This window comes from Meleagris gallopavo, chromosome 1, assembly GCF_905368555.1.
Source record: "Meleagris gallopavo chromosome 1, MGAL_WU_HG_1.1, whole genome shotgun sequence".
Taxonomy (NCBI): Eukaryota; Metazoa; Chordata; class Aves; order Galliformes; family Phasianidae; genus Meleagris; species Meleagris gallopavo.
The window spans coordinates 64,276,926-64,302,413 of record NC_139404.1 but is presented as its reverse complement, the minus strand read 5'-3'; the positions used below and the strand labels follow the sequence as shown (position 1 = coordinate 64,302,413).

At 41.1% G+C, this 25,488-nt stretch overlaps 1 protein-coding gene and 1 long non-coding RNA gene across 2 annotated transcripts in view; both read right to left on the bottom strand.

Moving 5' to 3' along the window:
- The window catches only part of PDE3A (phosphodiesterase 3A), a 246,164-nt gene that overhangs the window by 209,254 nt on the left and 11,422 nt on the right, over positions 1–25,488 (bottom strand). The window lies entirely within an intron of this gene.
- LOC146545369 (uncharacterized) lies at positions 210–21,704 on the bottom strand. Its single transcript, XR_014885127.1, has 2 exons — positions 16,146–21,704; positions 210–14,355 (listed from the first exon to the last, which is right to left on the bottom strand). It is a non-coding gene; the product is annotated as an uncharacterized LOC146545369 (long non-coding RNA).

Sequence of the window (25,488 nt, the reverse complement as noted above, 5' to 3'; positions counted from 1 at the left end):
AGATACTCTGAGCGCTATAGGTTTTGTTACTTAGACTTTCTCAGTTCACATCTATTATCTTTTGACTATGTGCCTGGCCTTGCTCCCCTATCTGAGCAGACAGCATAGGTCCTCACACCATCCAAGCCTCTGCTGCAGTGTCTGAGGGTAGATGAGAATTCTCTCCTGCAGAGGGACATCCTCATGCACATCCTCACGCCCCACCTCAGCTCAGCAGTCCATCATTGCCCAGGGGAATGCCATGGCAGCTGCCTTTACAGACTGCTTTGGAGGTGGTTTGTGTCACCAGTGCTCTGCAGCCAGGGAACCTTCACAGCTAAATTATTCAATCCTCAGTGTGTGGGGAGGAGCAGCATAGCACAGGACCACAGGGGTGGCTCAGCACAGAACCAGACTGTGACACAATCCCACACCGGGGGGCTGAACCCAGGTTTCACTTATGTAGAAACCCAAGGTCAGTTGTCCCTCAACCTCCATGGGATGCCTGAGCTTCTCAAAGCTCAACAGTTGCCCAGTGCTGTCATAAATCACGCTGCCGTCTCTGCTGTGACATTACAATGTAGGTTCACATTCACTACTGGACACATACCACACCACAGCAGGATGCCAATTCTCACGAACAAAGGATCCAGCTAGTCAAACAGAAAAATAAATCTCAGTTGCTAATAGGAGAGAAGTGAATTTTTAGTTTAAGTAGCTGCAACATTTTTTAGGATTGTTCTTTTTTTGTGCTTGTTGTTAAGGCTGGAATAACTCAGACATTAAAGAGTCAAGAGTCCTATTATGCCAAACACTAAGTTAAATCCAAAACCAGACTCAATTTACACATCTAGCTTGCTAAGAAGACTACATTTTTCAGCCTACCTAAATGTCAGTATAGAAGAAAATCTCACCATGGTTATGGCATCAGCTTTAACAAGTCCCTTTGACAGTAAAAACTTCACACCTTGTAGACATAGAAAACTATATTTATAATAGAGATGAAAATAAGGATAAAATCATAAAAGATCTTAGCAAACCATGCTTTTTCTCCTATTTTTCTAAGCAAAGGTGGGAAAAAGTAGATGGAGTTGTTCACTATCTGTTTTGAAGATTAAAGTGACATTGACAAATGAACAGTCAATTTGCTAGAAATTTGAAGAACTTTGTAAAAGGAAAGAGATTCTGAATGTATTACAGCCTGTCACTAACTTTATAATGCAAAACACCATGCTTACCCATGAAAATCAGAAAGCCACTCTGACTTGAAAATAGATCAGTCTACAATTTACTGTAAGTAGTAAACAAGTGAAAGGTTTCTTCTTGATGATTTTTAAGTATACTATAATAAACAGATGATTGTAATTTTTCCCACCCACCATCAACGACTATCTGCCTTTTGATATTTGTGCGTTGTACAGCAAATTAATCACTTTCAAAACAAGTATTCAGAGCCTCTCCAGAAATTTTGTAGCCAGTTTATCCTTGAGATGCCTGTGCAATACGTGCATTGCCTGCCTGAGATAAAAGCTCATCCCTAGTCAAATAAAGCACAAATGAAAATTTGACTGCTTAGCTACGTAAGCAAAAGAGGTGATCAGAAAATTCAGCAAAAAATGATTTTACATTCTTAACAAAGGCTTAAAATCAGGTTCTATGGTGTTCTGGGTTCAGATTGATCCTTGCAGTTATACAGCAACCTGCCAACAGGATAAAAATGAACAAGATAATGACTACTCACATGCGCTGACAGTGTTACGTAGAAAAACCTATATTATTTACCCACGGTCACATTAACCAATGTTGTTACACCTTTCAAATTAAAAAGAAAAAAAAAGTGTGAACTTTTGCAAGACATCCACTAAACTGACATGACCAAAATTAAAAGCATTTGTTTCGATTTATCCAAATATATAAATCCCTTGTCCTCACCATCCTGATGCACTTTTGCATGCTGCCCTCACTGAGGATTAAAAAGAGTAATGAAACACAAAGCTGCATAACATGGCTGAGAATAGAGAGCCTCTGTTCACATTCAAGAACTGGGGAGTGTTTTCAAAATGTTGCAGGCTCCCCTGACAGCTCGCTGAGGAAACAGAGAGATTCACACTGCACATCGGTGTCACTTCCAAGTTGTCACACGGCATACCATGGAGATAAACACTGCACATGTGAATTAACTGTCAGTTACTTGAGACTGTCAAACATTTCAATGGAACATTGTCATCTTAGTGGCAGATGAGCAAAATAACTGTGTTTATTCAAGTCTACAGTCATCCAAAACACACCTCATGAAATCCCAAGCTCTCAAGAGGGGGTGGTGGGAGGACAGATAGAAGGCACCCTTCATTTGTTCTTATCACGTGTCAGAAGTTCACGACAAAGCCCTTAATGCCACCTTTTATACCTATTTGCATAGCATTAACTGCTAAATTACTACAAATCCCTCAAGCACAGTAATGCAACTCAGGCACTTCAACGCCCGCCGCCCTGTGGTGCAGACCCTGTCCCTAACCCCCAGCTGCCCCTCCCCTGACACAGCTCCAAGCCGTTCCCTCGGGTCCTGTCGCTGTCACACAGAGCAGAGCTCAGCGCTGCCCCTCCGCTCCCTCTGAGGAGCTGCCGCCGCCATCAGGCCTCCCCTCAGCTCCTCTGCTCTTGCCTGAGCAAACCAAGGCACCTCATCGGCTCCTCACACACCTTGCCCTCTGGATCCTCCCCCATCTTCATAGCCCTCCTTCAGGTGCTGTCTAATAGTTTTGGGTGCCCCAAGGATGTAAAACTGCACACAGTACAGCAATTTAAAGGCCTTATTATTTCAGCTGGCAAAGACGAAAGTACAAGAGATGCAGACTGGTGCGTAGAGCTTCAGCTATGCAGGCAGACTAGGCTGGGACTACACTTTGTTTATGGGATGGAGAAGGTTCAAAGACTACCATGGAGACAAAGCTGGTGCCAGCACAGCACCACTTGGCAACACGGACACTTTGGGCATCCACCATAGGGTCCCTGGCTAGTTTCAGGCACAGCACACAGCACCGATGAACCAGAATGCTTGATAGAAGCACAGACCTGTTATCCCAGCTAAGGTATCCATTGAGACACCTCACCATGGAGAGGCGCATCTGCACGAAGGCTTATTAACTCCACTTGAAGCTATCCTGGGGAAGGAAAATGAGTCCTGGGGATTCCTTGAAAATGGATACCTGATGAACATGTGCTGTTCTCCACAAGAGGAAGAGACATCAGTTAATTCTTTCACTGGGACACAGAGAAAGAAGCAACTCAGATTTCAATGTGCGACACCAGCCACTGCAACTCAATACATGATGTTAATGCACATACTCCATCCATTCTGGTAGAAGGTTGATATGTAGGATTAAGACCATGTGTAAGGATATATGTATAAGGATAAGAGGAAAAAAAAAAAAAGATATGTAGACCTTTTACACTTCTCTTAGAGGTAAAAATTCTTCTACTCAAACAGCCAAATTATAACAAACTTCATATAGGTGCAGTGTGTGTAAAAAATGCTTCCTACAAATACACTTACATTTCACAAGAACAGCACAATCCACACTGACATTATTTCTTCCACAGTGGGCAAACACATTTGTAAGGGGGAAGTTGTGATTATTTATCTATAAAGGGACAACTAAAATGACAACACGTGCATAGCCGCTAGCTAAGCTCCTTCTCTTCTTCCATGCTTCTTCCCTGTTCATTTTTTTTCACCTTTCTTTGTTCATCTCTCTTCACTTCTTTCTCCATTCTCCCTCCCCATTTTTCTTTGAAAGATTTAAGAGAAAAGACAGAAATAGCTCCCTGTCTCTTTCGTACGATGTGTCCAGACCTAGCCACTGCTTCCATCCACATGCAAGATTCAACACAAAAACTGAGGTAACTGAAACTCTGGGCAGATTCATTTTTTCAAAAAGTACTCTGTTCAGACTACACACAAATGTTAAGCGCTGGCCAGCGTTGCATGCACCCTTTATTACCAAAACAAAGTCATCTGATTTTAACTAGGCACTCTCCATCAAAAGTGTGCAACTTAGTAAAATGGTATAACTAATTTTTCTTCGAGCATCAATAGAACTGCAAAGCTGTTAAAATATGGCTTGGGAAATTCAAATTCCTCAAGTCCAAGCCAAACCCTTCAGGCCTTCTACGAGGATTAATCTTTGAGTAAGATTTACCACATTGTCAGAGACCACATAAATAATGAGAAAGTTGTCTTCCTCCCCACACCCTAATTGCGGTACAAAAGTCAGATGTTGCAGACTATCCACATAACTACAGATCACAGAAACCCTGCTCACTTATCATCCTTTGCTGCTGTGAAATGCAGTCAAAGCCACATCAGTATTTCATGCCAAAAAGCAACAAAATTACCTATGCTTACATAGAACTGTCCTGCAAGCAATATACAAGAGAGTTTGCAGACTAGGAACTGATTGCATAAGTCTAGAAAACTGAATATTTTAAGTACCTATGATAGAATGACAAGACCATGACGAGACATGGCAAGAAGCTTCTTAAACATTAAAAAGATAAAGCAAACAGCTCTACATGCCCACTGGAACTTCATATGCAGAAAGATTCCAACTGGCCATTAAAAGAGCCTTGGTGGAGAAGGAATACTGAAGGCCTGGACTAGGTTCCTCAGCTTTCCTAAGTGTCACTACAACCATCAGTCCAGAACATTTTAGGTAAAATTAGTCCCGCCACAATGGAAGGTAATAAACTGAATAGCCTCCTAGACATTTCCACACCTACTTTTTTTTTTTTTTTATGATGAGCAAAATATTTTATTGGACTGCAAGAGGTGGTTTATCACATCATGTGTCACAGAAACACTAATTAACACTAACATGGGAGACAAAATACTCTTTGACTCTTCTGGTAAGTCCATGCCTGGATTTTCTGATTTAAGTACAAACAAGTCAACTACATCACTCCATCAGAATGTATTTACTTTATATTCTGTCCTTTTAGAGGTAATTTTTTCTTCCCCACCATCTGCTTGCAATACATTGCACAGCCCTCAAGGCAGAGACTACTTTACTGCAAGTAGTGCAAAGCCTGACACACGATGTCTTGATCTGAGCTGTTACCTCCAGAGAGAGCTTTTCAGATTGTACCAGTACTTTACCATTTAACAGTGAACACTATGGCTGAGTAGGCTAAGAAAGAATTGATAAAAACAGCACGTGACTGAAACTGAGGGGAAAAAAAAATCTTAGGTTGCAAACAATTACATCAATTAAATGAAGAATTTTTGGAAGGGTTCTCCTGCTCTGGAAAAGCTGGGAGATTTACAACAGGACCACAAATGGCCACAAATTGCTTCTTCAACAATACTTAACATCTAAACCACTAGCATTATTAAAAAGAAAATACTTTAGTCAACTAAAGTATGGCAAGTAAAATTATTTTAAAAATAAGCCAGTCTCTTGCTTTCTGGAGGCCTGATTTTCATTAATGTAATATTTCTGTTAACAGCCTCGTCTATGTAAGGCATCTGTAGAAAGTTTTTATTGTTAACTTAATAGTGAAAATCTAATAAAGGTTGTATTTGAATTTTCCTATTAAACTGACGTCAATGGCAGTCTGAGAATCAGATTGTTACAACCCAGACTATGAAACAAACATTCAAGTCAGATGCTATAAATGTAGCCACTGCATACTGGTTAAGTGTGTTTTAACGTTTTTGATCAGGTCGCTGGGTAAAGCCAAGATACACTTGGCATAGAAAAGAGGGGGGAAATTATAAAAATGTACACATTTTTACTTGGAAAGTTGATTATAATTTATTTCCAGGAAAAAAAAAATTTAGAATGCACACACATACGCAGAGTTGCACTTGTGCAAGCATATGTACAAATACTGGAACATGGCCAAGTTGCTGGATTTTGATGTGATTGTCAGCACTTGCCACAAGACAGACTAAAGCTGACATGTTATTATTCCTGCAAGGTTCCATCTAGGAACTCGTGTGGCACAGAGAACCCTAAAAAGAGGAAGGAAAGAGGGGAACCAATAGCAGTGTTAAAGCAGAACAGGAAACAGCATGCTGGTATGATGCAGACATAAGAAAAGGAAGGCATGTGTGTAGGGAGAGAAGCTTGTGGTTGGGGATCTGAAGAGTTTCCTGAGAACAAGGTTAAAGGAAATTTGAAACTTCCACCTGGGATTTCCATCAAAGGGAAGAAGGGGTCCTACACCTAATCAAAACCCTTGCTCTGTTTGGAAAAAAATTCACCTTCCTCAGTGTTTTAGACTTTAAAACAACAACAACAACAACAACAACAACAACAACAAAAAGCCAGAAAACCAGATAAAACTGTCAAAACAGGAACACTGTGGTAAGGAAGAGCTGTACTGGACAAGAGCAGGTTGGAAATTGAAAATGGCTTAGTTGGCCATCACCATTTTGTTCTCTGGAGATCTGCGAGCATGGGCACCGGTTGCCCACAAGCACAGATCTCTTGCCAGGGTAGCACAGAGTGGGACACCAACAAGTACCATGTTTCTGTATGTGCTGATGGCTTTTCTTGCCAGAAGCCATGATAAGATCAAAGAGAGAGTAGAAGAGTAAACAAAAAGTCAAGACACACGTACATATATGGCTGTATGATCTGCAACTGTTTATTGCTACCATACAGAGCCTGATCCCTATCAGATTTCAAAACGTGTGAAAGAAGGATGTATTAGAGTAGAGAACTCTCCATTTTTTCATTTTTTTCCCCATAGAGAAGGATTACGTTTGCATTTTCAATGCAAATAGAAAGGAAAAGCGCTGGAGCTTCATAATAACTATGGAATTATTTTGAATATGATCCCAATCACAGATTATTTCATTAACTAGATAACTAGTGTTTAAAGCTTTCTCCTCTTTCAACCCACAATGTACTCCTAGAGCCTGCAATAATGAAGTTCAAATCAAGGAGAAAAACAAACAAAACCAAAAAAAGCCTGCTTTAAGGATCAACTACAGTTCACAGAACTTTGGGCTATTTTTTAATTTGATGCTAAAGAAGCAGCAATTTACAGATAAATGTAAGAAAACTGAATTCTGTTGCCAAACATTTTCAAGACTTGGCAGTAATCAGCAGCTTGGTCTTGGATGCCAGATTGGGAAGAGATGCAGCACAGAAGGGAAAGGGACCCTGTGCCCCACACTGTGCATAAAGTTACAACCAAGAAATGGCAGTGCCAGTGCAGGCTCAGGTTGCCTGCTGCAGATCCAATCTCTCTACAAGCTAGGAGCATGCTGTGACACTATACTGGAGAATGGAATAATGCCAATACTTCAGAAGAGGATAGAAGTTCTTAAGTCCCTTCAATCCCTTCCCATTTTAAAAGCAGATCTGTGAAATGCACAGTTGCAGTAAATGAGAATAAAGAATATTCTTTTGAATAATGTATTTACTTGATGTGAAAATAAGAACATATAACTTCCTTCCAGTCAGTGGCACACTGAGACGCTGCACATGCTGAAGCCATGGCCTATCGCAGCCTGCTGGAGCGCAGACTGGTTCTGGTTACACCAATGGATGTTTGCGCTTGCAGAGCACTGGGGAGAAGGTTTCCTGTGCAAGGCTGAAATGATCTCAAGCTTGATTTACAGTATATTGTTACACCACCGTCTAGACGTGACTAGCTACCTCAGGAACCGATAACAGCAAGCCCCCGACAATAAGTTCAACAGAGGCTAATATATCCTGCCAACACCGTGGAGCTGACATACCTCTGTGGGACAAAACTTCTCTTGCATACAACCATCTCAGCAGACTAGTCTCCTATTCTTGACTTTCTCTGGGTGAGGGAAATGCAAAGTAAACTTTAGGAAGCTGTGATGCAGCTTGCACAATCTCCCTGAGGTCAGTTATGGGGAATTTTACAACCCCTTTATGACATTTCACCCAGTTGCAAAGGGGAAGGATTGTTCAAGATATGGTTCCAGCTTACAAAGTCTCCCTGGTGCAGGTCAGAGCTCTCACCTGCGGACTAGCAAAGTGCTGCCATGACTGCTTCAGGATCTTGGAAAGGACCAGATGGATTACTTTTGCTATACCAGTAAGTGGCATTGTCTAGCCAAGGTGGAGCTTACTTTGGCAGAAGATTCTGCAGGAGGATTAGCAACAGCACTAAAAGGACTTTCATGCTTGGAATAAGTGCACCTGAGCTTCTGTTGACAGAATTATGCTGGTAAGAGTGGAGCGGGGGCAAAACAAACAAACAAACACACACAAAAACAACACTTCCTGACCAACCCTATTGTGCCAGTGAAATCTGTAAGCATTGAGTCAGGCACTAGAAGAAAGTATTCTGCAACTCCTGGCACCTGTTGTTATAGTGGAAATTTTAATCACAATAACCTGCAGTAATTAAATGGACCACAGAAGGACTTCTGCCCTCAGGGAAGGGATAAAAAGAATATTATTTCCTTAAGCAAGATGGAGTACATCCAGCACCACTGCAACTGGGCAGGACTAGGTGTACTGGTATCGATGTTTCACACAACAGCTACTGGCAAAGAAATCAGACACAAGACATGCAGAAATCTGAGTGCCTTTTCTGTTCAGTCATGTAACTTTTCATCTTTACCAGAAGCTCCTATTCCACTGCAAGAAAAACAAATTACCACAGCTGACAAAGAAGTCAGCTGGGATGCACTGCTGCATGAAGAGCTAGGTGTGAAGATGAACAGCAAGTCTGGAATATTCTTGGAGAAGCAATTGTCTGCCCTTCCTTTCTGCAGGAAGCTCATTTGAAACTTCAGTTCATCAACAGCAGGTTCTGGTCAGCCAAGACTCCTCTCTGAGAGGATGGAACGCAGAAGACCTCAATAAGGAGGATGAGCCAGGTAAATTTCCAGTAGGTTCCTAGGAACTCCTGCAATCCACACTACATGTGGCAAGAACACTGGGTCCAGCAATAACGTGTTGTAAGTTTCATATGCTCAATTCTCAGGTATAAATTTCAGGACCGCTTCACAGATATCTAAAAGCTCAATATTTTGAAATTCATCTTCATTTTTGAAAGCTGAAGACCTCATTCAACCTAGCGTAACAGCTATTTTTCAACCAGACCCACTTATTTATCCAACATAAGCCTTCAAAAGATGTTAGGATGCATCGTTTTCCCACTCCCACCATAATACCAGCTTCCATTGAAACTACGTACCTTCGAAGATAAACAGTTACCAACTCCCCCTATGGTAACATCCATCCTATTTTGTCATTCCATTGCAGCCTTGTTAAAGAGAAGTTTTATTCTGAGCTGAATTTAGTTCTTTCTGGTTGACTTAGCAAATCTTGCCCAAATCAAGTGTTAGTCACAGATACATTCTATAAAACGTAATGCTTAGTAACATCCAAAATAATAAACTCAAGAGGATTTCTATGGGTCAATTCATCTAAACTCTTGCCTACTAAACATTCTAAAACTTTCCCTTTGATGAGTTGGCACTAGCTACTACAGCTAGCCCTGTGGCCACATTCCTGCATTTAGGAGATCTATTTAAATTTCTTATCTAGTGTGTTTAGAAGTTTTCAGGAACAAAATCCACACACACAGTTGGTGACTTCCAGTAAAGTACGTAAGATAGTGAAAAAATAAAGCAGTCTATGCTAGCAGAAATAACTGGAGACCTGCTTGTTTTTTGTTTTGTTTTGTTTTTGCTATTGAAGTCTTCCTGTCACCATTTCAGTTCCTCTTTCTCAAGGAAATTGTGACTTGTCATATACAAATGGGACATTAAAAAAGAGATGGAAAAGGAAAAATACATGAGTTTATTACTTTTAATTTTAGGGATGCTATTCCTTCCTAACACAGCAATTCATGTCGGACCAGCTACCATATGCACGGCGGAAACTGTTCTAAAGACAGTAATTTGGATAAGGCTGTAAAAGTAGCCCAAAAGCTAGTATATTTGCTGAACAGAAATGTGTAAGCTCCATGAGGAAGTTTAATACTAAGCCAGTTGGAGCAAGTTTCTAAATAGTACAGGTAGCAGCAACAAATCTTAAGTAAGCCACATAGACAATCAATAGCACATTGTATCACCTCCCGAGGAGCTTGCAATAAGCCTTTCAGCTACATAAAAAAAGATACAATAAGCAGCAGATCTGTGTACCAAAAAGCTGTTCTATTGTTATTCTTCATATTTGTCAAAAGATTCAAAGTACATTCAACAACTCTGACTACAACAGAGAGAGCAAGATCTTTCACAGAGCTTAGCTAATAGATATATATGAACAGTAGGACTAAGTGTTTTAGAAGTGTACTACTAAACAACAGCAACTCAGAGCTGAGGTAAGGACCTGCAGCACTGCTAACATCAAAGAAACAAGACCACTACAGCAGGCCTGACTTTCACCAAGAGCTTTTCTTCACACAGGGCAATCTGTAGCAGCACAAGAGTGAGAGACAACTCATAAAAAAAAAAAAAAAACCTCATAAGGCAGGTTGACCCCAAAGGACTTAAGCTGCCTGGGACTAAGTCTGAGAGCTCAGAGATGTCAAAGACAACAATCACGTGTCAATTTACAAGCAGAGATCTTTGAAAACTTCTTGCACTGAAAGTACAGATTCTTTTCCTTCTGCTTACAAACTTCTGAGACAGTTCCTCAAAGTATCTAGCTATCACCATGCCCATAGCCAACACTAATCTCTAGTAAGCCACGCCTCTGTGAAAAGCACATTTAAAAGGAACCTGAAAAAAACAAACAACAACAACAACAAAACATCAGTGAGCATAAATCCTACCAAATCCCTAAACATAGACAATTGCAAATACAAGTTCACTGGGGACATAAACATTGTTAACATTTACAATACATTTGTCTCTCTAAAGGAGCTGGCTCAACAGCTGCTTTAGCAACTGTAATCAACTTAGTTCTCAGGACCAGGAACAAAGTTCCTATTTTCACTGGCTTTTTAATCAAGAAAGATCTTGCAGCAAGTAAGAACCCCATATTACAAAGTTAGAACTAGAAATAAACACTTCAAGTTTTCAGTAAAAAACATACTCTATACTATATGAAACAAGATATCAAAGTCTATGTCACCTGGAGACAATGGAAGTGAGCAGTATTGCAAACACGGAGGTTTTATGAGAAAAATCATATGGAAAACAACTCATCTGACCTCAGAGAAAGAAGAAGTTGAACACACCAATGAAGTTAAAACTAAATGAGCTTAATGATCTAAGGCTTCTGTCAAGCAGGAAAGCTTACACTGCTTTTATCAACAAGGGAAGGAATCACAACAGCAAGGGTATCACCAGCAGAGGCTGTCACCAGCAGGCACTGCGGTCCCCCCAGGTCACCACCATTGGCATTACCACAGGCAAAGAAAGGGGTAAAATCACCTCCCACCAATCAATCAGTGAGCCATGGTTCCAGCAGCTACCTGTACTAGAAGTGCACGTATCTCTAGGTTAGAGACCAGAGGTAATGAACACGTTAGGAAGTTCAACTTTGCCCTGTTATATCACTGTTTATTTATACTATAAAAAACAAAAATCAGATTAAGGTACATCTCTTAAGCACACATATACACACTGCCAGGTACAAGGTGATCTTGATTTGCCTGGGGCCTCTAAATATCACTGTAACATCATGAACAATAAAGAGGTAATGCTGACTGTTGATCTGAATAGTTCTTCATCAGAAAAAGAAATAAGTGAAATAAAATACAAAAGTATCCTATTCTTAATTATGGGCATGTACCTTTAAGATTCAAAACTAAAAGGAACCCACATATCCTCCTCTCACTTGAGTACACTTACATACTAACATCTTCCAATTACATAATTAAGTTTGCCTCTTCTTGGAATGGACAAACCACCAACCTGTTTCAAAACCCAAGCAGCTGAATGCGTCAGTGTAAGGATCTGCAAACTTCCCTTCAGGAAGTAACAAAAAATGAATACATATGATTCCCAGTCAATGCTTTCATCAAGTTCTTAACAGTCAACAAATTTCTACAGGTATAACAACCTAATGGAACAACCTGAAGTAGCTCAAATTGTTGTTCAGGGCTCACCATTCTGCGTTTCCCATCAGACAAATCATCCTCTTACTATAATATTGTTTGTGCTAAGGATCCAGTGCATTGTGTCCCTTGAAGTCCTTGATGAACTGTCAACAAAGAATTAATGCTGGAATTTGCAATCAAACTGAAGCACAGAGGACAAGACAGCATCCAAGTACCAAAGTTCCCAAGTAAGCAAGAGCCTTACATCAGGATGCACATATATGCAGTAGAATATCACTACATGTAAGTATAAAATATAAATGTACACGCTGCAAGAATCTGAGCAAATTTTCTTAGAAGGAGAAAAACTCTTCAACAAATGAACAATTTATATCCAGTAATTAGAGCAGCACATGTACTTCTGCTTCACGCACAATTTCAAACCATCCTAACTATGGTTTCCCCAAAGATCAAAATCAGCTTGCAGTCAGACACCACTATGGGATAGATGTTTGAGACACCACATGAAAGAGTTGTGCACAGCAAGTCTTGTAAGAAAGAATGAACCTGAAGGCTAGAGGATGAATTTTGTACCAATGTCCGCATAGCTTCAAGAAAACTTAGATAGGGAAGGCAGGAAAAAATCCTGCACACATGATCCCTTCAAGCAATTTGATGTTGCAATCAAACTTTAAACATGCAATCAATAAAAAAAAAACTCAAAGGATTCGAAAAAACTTATACATACACATTTAATTCAGAACTTTTTCATTGAGAATCACGAATCAAGACACACATCCTACTTCTGTTAACAAAGATAATTTTTCATTACGCTCAATGCTACAGAAACATCATAAAACAAGGCATCTTAGTTTTGATTAGTAGATCATCACAATTTAAGCTTTTCTTATTACTGAACAGGTTTCTTAAGATAAAAAGATCTTAAGTCCCTTAAAGCCAATTAATGCCTGTTTTAATGGAAAAAGTAACTTTTTCTAGCTGTGAAGCAAACCTAAACTCCTAGAGGCCTATAAGTCCCACAGTCAGATTTGATTTGAGAGGGTTCTCAGGACGAAAAAATTGTTATGAGCTCAGGGTGCACTGTCAGACCACAATAAGAGGAAAATGCATACAATATGCCGGAAATACAACACTAGTGCATGAAACAAATCCAACACTTTCCTCCAGTGTTAATTATGCCACTGTGCCTGTCAGTCTTATCACACACAACCACACTACAGACCTCCAGGCTGTCATATGAGAGATGACAACACAGCAACAGTAAGCCTTCTGCAGGACACAAGAGAGAGTTGCTATTAACCCAAACCCACAAAGTTCTTGATTTCACAAATGTTTTTCTTTTCTTTTCTTTTTTTTTTCCCCCTCCAGTTCTGTTTTGCAGAAGTCTCTGCATCCGGAGGAAAAAAGCAAAGGTGAGCATGAAGGGAGGGATAAACAATCGCAAACCAAGAAAACATCATTTTTTTTTCATGTTGAAAAAGAGGAAACAAGATTTTATTGTAGAAGTTTTTTGGACTGGAAAAAAAAAAAAAAAAAAGCGTTGCCAAAACATTTTTTCCTGTATTAGCAATCTAAATTCTGACAGGATCCCTGCCAGTGCTTCCTTGGGATGGAGACCTGGACAACTGAATCATCTTTCCTCTTGTTCTTCAAACACATAAAGGAGAAAGCAATGCTGAGTCGCACTGTGTACACCACAAACTCCTGAGCTGCCGTGCATGGCTGAGACGTACGCTGGGTGCAACAGGCCAGCCCAGTTCCCTCCAGCCTGAGTAGAATCATAGACACAAGGTGTGAATGCTACTAGATCATGCAGGGCTCTGCCACACACACTGCCATTAGGAAAATAAGTTCTCAAATAGGTGGAATCTGCGTTTGCAGAACTGTAGGGGTTGAGAGGGACTCCCAAAGATCATGGAATCCAACCCCTGCTAGAGCAGTCCCCTACAGAAGGTTGCACAGGAAGGCATCCAGGCAGGTCTTCAACATTTCCAGAGAAGGAGATTCCACAACCTCTCTAGGCAGCCTGTTCCTGTGCCCCTTGTTCTGCTGTTGGCCGCTCCCTGACGTGACTCTCACATTTCAGATATTTATAAGCAGTGATGAGATCTTCTCTCAGCCTTCTCTTCCCCAGGAAGAACTGTCCCAGGTCTCTCAGCCTTTCCTCAGAAGGGAGATGCTCCAAGGCCCTCAATCGCCTTTGTCATCCTCTGTTGTACTCTCTCTAGGAGATCCCTGTCTTTTTTTGACCAGGAGAGCCCAGACCTGGACACAGTACTCCGCATGTGGCCTCACCTGGGCAGAGTAGAAGGGGAGGATCACCTTCCTTGATCAGCTGACCACACTCTTTTCAATGCACCCCAGTCCCTACAAAAGTTTGACAAAACAGTTAATTTGATCAAGGCCAGTTCTTTTCTCTTCGTAGTGAAGCAACAACCTAATCGTACAATAAATCACTGTCATGCACAGTAACACTCCCTGTTAACAGATTCCAAGTATGTGGTATTCCTTTTACAACACCACGTTTAAAGAAACAACCCCAGGTACACACACACACCCCAAACAGAACACCCAGGTTACAACATCAAGCAGAAGAAGTTAAAAGTTAGCATTGTTCAAGGAAGCAATATACATATCTGCACTTTTATTCCAACCATGCTAAAGAGATGAAACAAATATACAACTGGGTGTGTGAGCTACTTGGAGTTTTTCTGTATGCATAACCACTGTAATCTTAGTTCCTAGAAACAACCTGCTGCCCTGAGAACCCTTCCGATGCTGCTGCTGCTTCATTTGTCAGCAGTCACAGTGTCTGCTGCTCCTTTTTAAATGTGCACCATGCCCTCTGCCTGGCCATCCTGCAGTGCCTAGTCTTAAAATTATCTCTTTTTCTTTTTTTCCTTTTTTTCCCCATTTTCAATTTTAAAAATACAAATGCTCTCTCATTATCAGTAAGCGTGCCAGTAATTACTTTCATTTCTCAAGCCTCTTCCCATTTTGTCGTAGCAATTGGTCCAGACTGTGATTACAGTTTGACATATTTGGGATGTTAGTAGTCGAGACTGTCTTTTAGAAGTTGCAGACACTGAAATTACACAAGTCCCCTTTTAAATTAGTAAATCGTTTCTTCTGTTTAAAATTTAAGATAGAGAGTGCAATGATAATGAATCTCTGATGGGACTTAAGGGAGCAGTTGGCAGTCTCTTACCTTTTCCAGCAAGGAAAAAAAAAAAAAAAAGGACCTGCTCGATTTTTGGATCTCAAACCAACTGAGTTAAGTACTGTCCAAATTACTGTACCTATGCACTACCTATCACTTGTTCTTTGAGCAAAGTGATTCCAGCCAATTGCTACAAGACCTTAGAAATTCATCATACAAAAGAGCCGCTAATGGGCAGGGAGGTTGAGAAGTGCAGCAAGTTGCTTGGGCTTCAAGTATTCATGAAAATTTTAGTATAGATGTAAACGTTAAAGGTTCCAAAATGTTTCTGTTGTGGTAGCTTGGAAAGGAAGCACAGCACCTAGCATAAACTGAAAGAATAGCAAAAACAAAGGTTTGAAGAGGAAAAGGCTGAATAAACCTTAAGAGACAGGAGAGGTGTGCTTCATTTCAGAGCTTGTTACTACATACGTTATTGCAATCATTTTGTTGGTTTCTTGCACTCCGATTCCATACCACTGTACAAAGTAAAAAGCATAAAACTGCATAAAACACGTTACAGTGAAGAACTGAGAAAGCTTCATCTCTGGCTCTGATATCCAGCTTTGTCTATAAAAAGCTGCCTTCATGTATTAGCCTTTTGCTGACTGACTGTACAGAAAAAATAAACCAAAAGCAGACATTTAATATGAGGGGAAGACATACAGCACATCACACCTGCTAAGCTACTTAAGCCAACTGTGCTTATCATGAAGGGAAAAAAAATACAAAATAAATACTTGATCATTATTACATCAATGGAAGTTGGCTTTGCTACAACCTATCCAGACCTTCTCTCTCCAGCTCTAGAGGCGATGGGGCTCCAGCATGTAATGCTATAATGTGATGGAAAGTACAGCAGTAAAGCAAGGTAGATAAGTCTTTAGCTACAGCAAATAAGGACAAGCCCAAATGCAGCAGATGTGGATACAGAAACAAAGGAAAAAAAACTACTTACCTTTGGAAGGCCTCAAATATACAAGAATGCCCGATAAGGTATTCTTGTCTCCACTACCAACCCTCAAATGAGGTCTGTGAAGGGGTGGATCCTGACTCCACCCATTCTGGTCACTCAGGTACACTGCATTCACCTGAGCTCCCTTGGGTTGGTCCTGCCTTCCCAACAGATGCTCAGTCACAGGTTCAGGCCATGACTTAACATTTCTGCAACAAGCCCATCATGGGGGCTACTGCCTGTCCGCGTGGCACCCTGTACCTCACCATGAGATACAGCAGATTTAATGACAGGTCAAATGATAGATTCATTAGCAACTTACAGAATTGTAAGGCTGACAGACAGAACAGCCTTCCTTGGAAAATAAAATCCCTCTGTTGACCTACTTCTACTGCTAGCATCCATTCTTAGGTGAGGTGGTTGAGGATGCTGATCTCCTTCCACTGCTTCTCACTGTGAAGGATGCCAGCCAAGCCCAGGCTCTTTGGAGGTGGTTGGTATCTAGCTGCCACAAGTTTAAAAGGCAGACCCAGAGCACTTAAAAAACAGGCTTCCATTCACCAAACTCATCACCCTATTTTCATTGCTGATGTCATGAGAAAAACATACAATCTTCCTTTTATCTTCACTAAAATAGGATTTTATTAAAGCTTGACAGCATGAACTTTTATCTTGAACGAAAGTCACCATGGGCCTCAGCATGGCCACACAGTTGCCAAGTGAGGCCTTTTGCATGCTTATTAGGTGTACATCTCCCACCTGTGCTAAGGGCACAGCTCTCCTGCTAGCTGTAACTACTCCTCTCTTTGCAGACAAGCTGTTTTCCCTGTCACAGCCCCTCCTAGGTATCTCCTTGTCCTTTTCCTACACTTCAACTTTGTAAATCAAGTAATGTTCTTACAAAGTGTTCTTGAAATAAAACATTTATATCAAGCGAGAATAAAGTTTTACTAGCATTCTCCCCAAAACAAACATTCCAGATGAATTTCAGTTTTGGTCAAAAAGCTATTCATAGTTACTTTGATTAGGTATCCCTTTTTATAAATAAGGAGGCAATTTAAAACACCTGGAATATAAAATACTTCTTTGTATGCAATGTTTTGAGTATGAGGCCATTAATTTCATGAAATTTACCTTGTGCTTCAAAGTTAACTGAGGTGACTGAACTAGGTGTTACCTCTGAGCAGCTGAGCAACAGTTCAGTGTTTGTGTGCAGAGCCCTGCTATCACCATGCAGCAGTCAGCAGCCCTTGGGAGCAATCGCACCACCACTGGCTTAAGAAAGAGGGATATAAGCTGCGCAGAACAGCCCCAAGAACAACAGCAGCATCAGCAAACTAAACAATCTCACAAGCATTTCCTTTAGGAAGGAAAATGCAGGAACATCAGCAGCATCAGCCACTGTCAGAGAATAAAATTATGTACCTGATCTGATGAGATGTGATAAGTGATAGGGCATTTCAAGGCTGTCAACTGCAAGTTTGCTGCCAGGCCTCCAGACCCTCCAAGCTGTTTTAATACACCTCCCTAGGATAATGAAGACTGGAAGTGGTGTTTTTGCTGCTACTGAACAACATGTAGCCTCAATGTGACAGAAACAACAAAAAAGTGAGGGGTATCTCACCACAGAGACTTCAGAAAGGCTGCTGCCCGCAGCGAGGTATGCTCCCTGCCACCCAGCAAGTGTGTCTGTCAGAAGTTGCTTTGCCTCATGGTTACTCATATTTGAGTGCGAGAGGACAGAAGAGTCAGGATTTAGGCTGGTGGCTTTGCAGAAGTTTCCCTATTTATTTCAGAAGCATAAGTAGTTTTGGGTTGATTGCTTCACTCCAGCACCCAGTACCTCATCAGAAATGGATTTAATTCTACCAGGCGATGCTGGCACAAGCTAGGCTTTCCAAGTTTCCCCAAGGCACCATGCAGGGCAGCAGCTCTATTAGAGATCCCTGTGCTTTGTCCTGCAGGAGCTGGCCCACCAGCTAACACTTTGCTGCCTCAATGATAACGATTCAGGCTGGGAAGACCCAGTGAGCTCTTAAGACTACATTGTGTCTGGGCTGAATCCCTTCCCTCTTTTTATCTCATTAAAGTTCTGCAAAGCAATGGCCCTCTCCAGAGGTATTCTCCTACGTAATTTCCAGCAATTACAAATTCCTTCCGACACTAGGGACCCGCGTATGTCAGATATCATTATATGCACATCCCTTGTCAGGCCCTCCCCCAGAAAGACTCTTACACCAGGGCTTTGACTTAAGATCTAAATTAATAAAGCAAAGGATGTGGAAAATGACACAGTAATTCCATTTATAAAGGAAGTCACAGATACTTCAGCATAAGCTGCCCAAAGCAGTTGAGCAACAGGCAAGAACTGATGTCAAATCTGATTCCCAAGCTGAAGTTTAATCCCCAAACCATGCAGAATGCTGGATAAAAGCGCCCTACTGATGCCGTTCTCCAAAGCTATTCCATCTCTGACTGTAATTTCCTGACCTGTTCCCACATCAAGAGGAATTTCCGTTACCTTCATGCTGACTCCCGCTCCTACACAGGCAAATGACTGAGTTCTTTTCCCTCCCTGTCCTCCCTTCACGCAGTCTCAGTAACCAGCGTGCTCCAAAAAGACTGCTTTCATAGTATTTTTGCTAGACTCTGCCCACACAGCAAGACAGACGGACCAACAGCCACACAACATGCGGTACATACAGGGTCTGCTGTATCCAGGGTAAAAAGAGTTGGGGGCCCAACATCACCACGCCCCCCTAGCAGTGTGGTTTTAATCACCGGGGAAGAACCCAGAGAGCTCCCCATGAGACCATCTCAGTTGTGATGCAGCAGAAAATGCCCCTTAACCACAGACCCCCTCAAAGACCTCTGATTCCTTTAAATGCTGGAGCTACTTCAACATTGCACAAGCAGTTGGTCCTCATTCTTTCCCCTCTCCCCCCAAGTCAGTCTTTTACGCTACATTTACAATATGAACTGGCATTTGAAAACATCAGTCTCCTCATTAAATGTTAAGATGATCACTGGAGAAAAATATGAAAAGCCCCAGCATGACATCTTTGGCTTAGTGCTCATCTATCATTCCTTTCAAATGTTCGTGTTCAGTTACAGGATAGAGGACCTCCAGGTTATGTTTCTTGCAAATGCTTTCCCATCTTGCATCGTGCCACTACAATAGCTACAGCTCCATACAGAAACAGCATCTCAATAGGTTTTTAAGGGCAATTGTGTCTTTTGTTTGTTTGTTTGTTTGTTTGTTAAATCAAGTCAGGTCATGGATTATATTAACAAGATTTGTTTTCATTTCCAGTTGCTCTTCAAATTATTATTATTCCCTGCAGATAGATGGAGTATTTGTGGTTTGCAATGCACACTGACAAAGGTTTATTAGGACAAGGCATACAAAACTGTGTTGCCAAAAAAATAAACAAACAAAACAAAACAAAATTTAAAAAAAAAATAGGGAAACTTCTCTGGGCAGTAGAAAGTAGAGCATCTACTTCTGAAGTACTTTCCCTCTTTTTTTCCTTTCACTTTTTTTCCCCATTTTTTACCTAATAAAGTCCCTGATGTGTATTTTCTTAATCCTCATTTTTGACAGACAATTGAAATAGGAATCTTATTAAGTGAAGTTAGAAACATCCTCTTTAATAGCAAATACAAAGATAATTGAACACAAGAGAAATTCAGGGACTAGCAGGGTATTAACCAGAGTACAGCCTTCAAGCAGCTGACCTTGTATGAGATGAGCCTGGGAAGCCATACAAGCTAGCTTCAAACTCTCGTTGCACCCTGTGTTTACCAGGTGAACTTGCTCAAGTCTCCTCCCTCCATTTCTCCAGTTATATATGGTGCCTGGAGAACATTTCACAGTTAAGTGCTGAACCAAAACAATGAATATTTTAGATGCAGTTTGACACACCATGTTAAAAGATCAGCTAAGAAACATTCGACAAAAGAAAAGGAAAAATGTCAAAAACAAACAAAAAAACAACAATAAAACCCCATGTCAACAGAAATGGGGGAGCAGAGAAATAGTTACTTGGAAGTGACCCTTGAGTAGGGCAGGAGGGAAGTCTATCTAATTTTCTTTGGATGCAGCCAGGCAGGAAATCATTGAGGTGGGTTAAAATACCTTTCTTGTACATGCTTTACAAAGAATTTCCTCTGATTACCAGAGTAAATTTGTTTTCACATCAATCTTTATAAATCACAGCTGTGGTGCTTTATTTCCTCTCTCCCCTCTTCTTATTTTCATCTATTAATAGGTCTGCAGGTACCCACACATCAATTAAAAATAGGCATATATACTTATTCTATATATAAACACTTCCACTTTGCAAACATGTTCTCTACGTAACACAGCCCTGGTCCTGAACTGTGTCATTTGCACTTGTACTGCTGAGACCACAGCACAACCCTCACATCCCTGTTCTGAGTCCAGGATGCCCAAGTCCACAGAGCCCCATGCACAGGGAGAGAGACACAAATATCAAGGATGTAATTCAATTAACAGCCCTCTAGCCACTGCAGACTCACAACTGGAAGCACCAGAATGACAGAAGCATCATCCTATGCAATATTCCCTGTTTATTTTGTTGGTGGTTTGTTTTTTGCAGGGGAGGTTGTTTTATTTTTTAATTAATTCTGCTTTCCCAGTCCGGGGGAAGGAGGGTAAGACATATGAAGGAACTTAAATATAATGTAGAGCTATATAGTTTTGTATTTTCAAAGGTACAGAAGTCTCTGGAAATAATTTTAACCAGGTATTTTAAGCCACTGGTGTGGTCAGCATCACTTTCCAAATGCCATTCCCCCTGTTTTGGAACCTAGCATGAGAAGGAAGGAAGGGGTTTATCTTTCCAGTTCAAAACACACCACACTCTTTTCTTCCTTTGATCTAAAGGAGAATAATGAAAATCTTAGTTCTGGTCACAGCTTATTTTCTCCAAGGCTGTCACCTCCCCACTGAATACACAGTTCAGTCCTCAGACCCCAATTCATTGTGCTTCCCAGACTTCTCTGGAAAGTGGAATGCTCCAGCTCTAGACTACACTGCCCCAGCCTACTGACATTCATCCAACTAAGAAACTCTTCCTCATCTGAGACATTTTTTTAAAAAACCTTCTCATAAAGCAGTCAAAGCTGCTTTATTTCTATGATGAGCAGCATTTACTGGGAGTTCTTTAAGAGGAATTAACACAAATTTAAAAGAGGGCTTTTATTACAAATCATAGTACATACACTTAGTTCTTAACAAGGCAGGTAAGTTTTGAAAACGAGACTCCTTTGTCAGAAAGATACCTGAGGGCATCTGACGTATTCCTAATGACTGTCAAAGCATTCAGAGGTATCCTCTGGGAATTGTTATCTCCTGGAGTTGATTGGGCAATTTTACAGTTGGCAGGCAGAGATTCTAATAGCCATTTAAGAACCATCCAGTGAGCTCAGGCTGAAGGAACTCCAAAGAAGGAAGGATGGAAGGAAGAATGGAAGGAAGAATGGAAGGACGGAAGGAAGGAAGGAAGGGAAGGAAGGAAGGAAGGAGGGAGGGAAGGGAGGGAGGGAGGGAGGGAAAAAAGAAGAAGGGGAAGGGGAAGGGGGACAGGGAGGGGGGGGGGAGGGAGAGGGAAGGAGAGGAGAGGAGAGGAGAGGAGAGGAGAGGAGAGGAGAGGAGAGGAGAGGAGAGGAGAGGAGAGGAGAGGAGAGGAGAGGAGAGGAGAGGAGAGGAGAGGAGAGGAGAGGAAAATGAAAGAGGAAAAAAAAAAGAAAGAGAGAGAAAGAAAAAGAAAAGAAAAAAAGAAGAGAGAAAAAAGAAAACTCAATATGGAGTGACAAGCGTATAAAAAAGTAACCATGCAAGAACTGCTGGATGGGGTGGAGAGGTGTCACACCTCGAACATGCCGTACTTGACCTGAACACATCCCCAGGCCTTCCCTCACGTGAAAGCTCTCCCTAAACTGGAGCTCTGCTAGCTGACGTAAGTGGGGACAGAAAGGCCTGGCCCTTGGTGCTTTGTCACGTCCTTCAGATTTCCGTCTCTTACCCAGCTCCCAGCCGCTCCATCTCACTCACACCACAAAGCACCCTGCTGCCAGCACAGAGGCACTGAGCTAACAAGCGAGCTTCATAAATCAATCTGTAGCTCGGCCAAAACAAAGAGCAGTGAGAAGCCTACCTGGGACCCAAAGCTACCATTGAAAGGGAAGAAAAAAGAAAAGTAAACAAAACTCTGCCACCAATCACAACTTGATAATGCAAACCAAACAGCATAGCAGCTCCTGAATCAAGGAAGGGTAAAGCAGCAGAGGCAAGAAATTATCTGTTTATTTTCTGGGAACACTGGCCTAAGAAAAAGAAAGCATCCAGATCCACATAGAAGAATATCCAAAAGTCTATTTTAAAAGAGCCTCTCATGTACACATATGAAATTTCCCTTGTTGAAGTGCTTTACTACCGTTACTGCTAGAAAGGCTTTCCCAACATCCAAACCAATCCTCCTTTATTACAAAATAGGCAGGATGAAAAAGAAGTCAGCTACCAGCAGACGTGGAGCACGCTATTCTTTTCTGGTATCTTCTGACATATCAGAAAAGATCTGGGTTTTGTTTGTAGCCACGTCCTCCCTCTCCAGTCCCCTCAAAGAATGTTGTTTGTATATACAAAGCAGGGAGGAGCTGTCAAGTACGAGAAGAATTCAGGGGGAACTCTGGACTTCCAACGGACACCGGATGTGATGTGTTTGGCCTCTGTGGCAAGCAAGGGGAGACAGAGAAACATGTTTCCCTTCAAAATAAGTTCGATTCAAATTCCTCTACTGGCTCATTTTGCTGAGCATGAAGCTAACCAGTCTCAAGCAAGTCACGCATTTGAAGGACTTAAGGTTAGGTATGACAAATGAATAATATGGCACTGATTCTTCAGCTCACTTAATGTGGTATTTTGATCACCTCAACTATGGCTAACAAGATACAGCTCACTCAAGAAGAGTTCAGCTTCCCTGAAACCTAAAGAAAAGCAATGCAACCCTTCACCTTGGAGCAGCTCAATATTAAAACAGAGCTCACAACTTCAGTGCCCCACCTCTCACCCCTGCATCTGGGCCAACAAGAACTAACTAACTTCTACAGCTTTTCCGCAGCCATGTTTAATATGAAATCTGACATGAGATGAGTCTATCCACAGGTTCATTCTTACTGCACACCAAGTTCAGCTTAGGTTGAACACAAGATGCACCATACAAGGTAAGGCCAGAAGTATGTAGGGCTTCCTAAAGATGAGGACAACAGTAAAAATGCTACATAAAATCAGCATAGCAGAGCATCAATTCAACATTTGATATTAAACATCAAAGGAGTAACAGATTTCAATACTGGCAGCTTTATTTGGAAGCATCTGACAAAGCAACTTAAAACCGACTGGCCTGACAAAATGTGTTTTCTTGTAGCATTGCCCCTCTCCAAAGTGACACAAAAAAGCAAAAACAGAAGTAGAAGACAGGTGGTGATGACATTTCAGAATTTTTACCAATAGTTAATGAAGAAGAACTATGCCATCTTAGGAACCCGAAGAACATCATGGCAAGTACTGCCGTCATGGGAGCACAGCCCTGGGACTTCAGATACGAACCTCCGATATCTGCAGGGTATCAATCCCACCTATGGTGGGGCAAAGATGTACACCTCATACTGTCAGCAGATGAGAGAAAGAGGCCAAAGAATAGTCCATGGGAGCTGTCTCTCCAGGTCCATAAGCAACAACTCATGGAGAAGATTTTTATAAGATATGAATGATTTTCTCATCCAGACAGGGATTCCTTCCTGTTTTCCTCTTACTTTTGTTGTCGCTTTTTTTCCTCTGAAAGGGTTATAACATCAAAGCAAGTTTTAAGAGAAGAACTAAAATCTATATGCATTTAAGACGTAGTAGTAAAGACAGAGTAAGATCTTGCTCATAAGCCAGCCCTGAAAGATACTTTTTTGCTTCCTATTTCGAATCAGTATATGCTCACATCAGGAGTGAGCTTGGCATACTGTTCTCACTGGGAAAAATAATACATATATGGAAAAAGTACCAGATGCTCACTGGCACATGGATCACTTAAAGATCTAAAACAAAATGTCTTGACTAATTATATGCCTAGCTCATTAAAGAAATAATTTAAAGGAAACCAGGAATTGTTTCAATTACATATGGAACAGGAATTGGGAAGAAATATTGTTCAGAATATCAGAAACCATTTCCACAATGAAAAGCTCTACCCACATGCAAAGAGCACATTCAGCTATTTTGTTTATAACAGATTTTTGCCTGAATGTACTATGTCTTATAGTAAAAATTGAGATTAATATTTTAAGTAGAAACCCCACTGCAGCTACATAGGACAAGCCCATGTAGCTCAGTATGCACCAAGCATCACAGGCATTCACAGGCCAGTATCAAAACCACTAGGAGGAAACTTTCAGCTGACTGCTGGCACTGAGTTGGCTCTCCTCTTACTGCACACGCATTTCAACATTCACCACACATCAGGCTGAATGAATTAAAGGCTGAATGAGGATTTCTTTCCAGTGAGGGATAGAGGGACTTGCACTGTCAACAGCAAACGTGAAATAAGCATGCTATGTGCCACGCAGGGCACTTTTCTTGGAAGCCTTGGTACCAGTGGCAGGGGAGCCAGTGAGGGTCACAGAGCTATAGACTGGCTAAAATGAATACATACACAGGATGGAATAAACACACAATGCTCAGTTGAGTCCCAAAGTGACAAAACTAGAACCACCTACTCTAAGGTTTGTAACCACAAAACCCACTATGAACAGATGAACCTCCACTATGAAATTCAGATCCTGTTCTCAGCTCTCGAAGAGTCAGCATAAGCTCAGATCCAAACACTGAAGAAATGAATTATGATTTCCAATCCATGATGCAGTTTCTTTCCAGCCATCACATTCTGTAGCTGAACAATATTACTCCCTTGTAAATTGCCTTAATGATGAGAGCAACATACAACATCTTGGGACATTTGGTGGAAGATCTCACAGCAAAGCTACTGTTAAATATTTGCTGAGAAACAAAAAAAAAGACATCTGTTTTGCATTGTCTTTGAAATAATTAACTGATTTGTGCGTTAACAAAGTGAAAATTAATTTTATTCTATTGTGAGAAAGTTAGGGAAAAGTGGAAGTTTTCAGTAATCTTTAAAAGGAGGGAAAAAATGCATCGAGATTAGGCCAGACAAAGAGCCAGTTCCCACAAAAGGCATGATGGAGCTGTGCCAAATGCTTCTAAGAACAGAGCATTTTTTGGTTGTTCTTTTGGAGCCAAATTTCTTATGCCTTC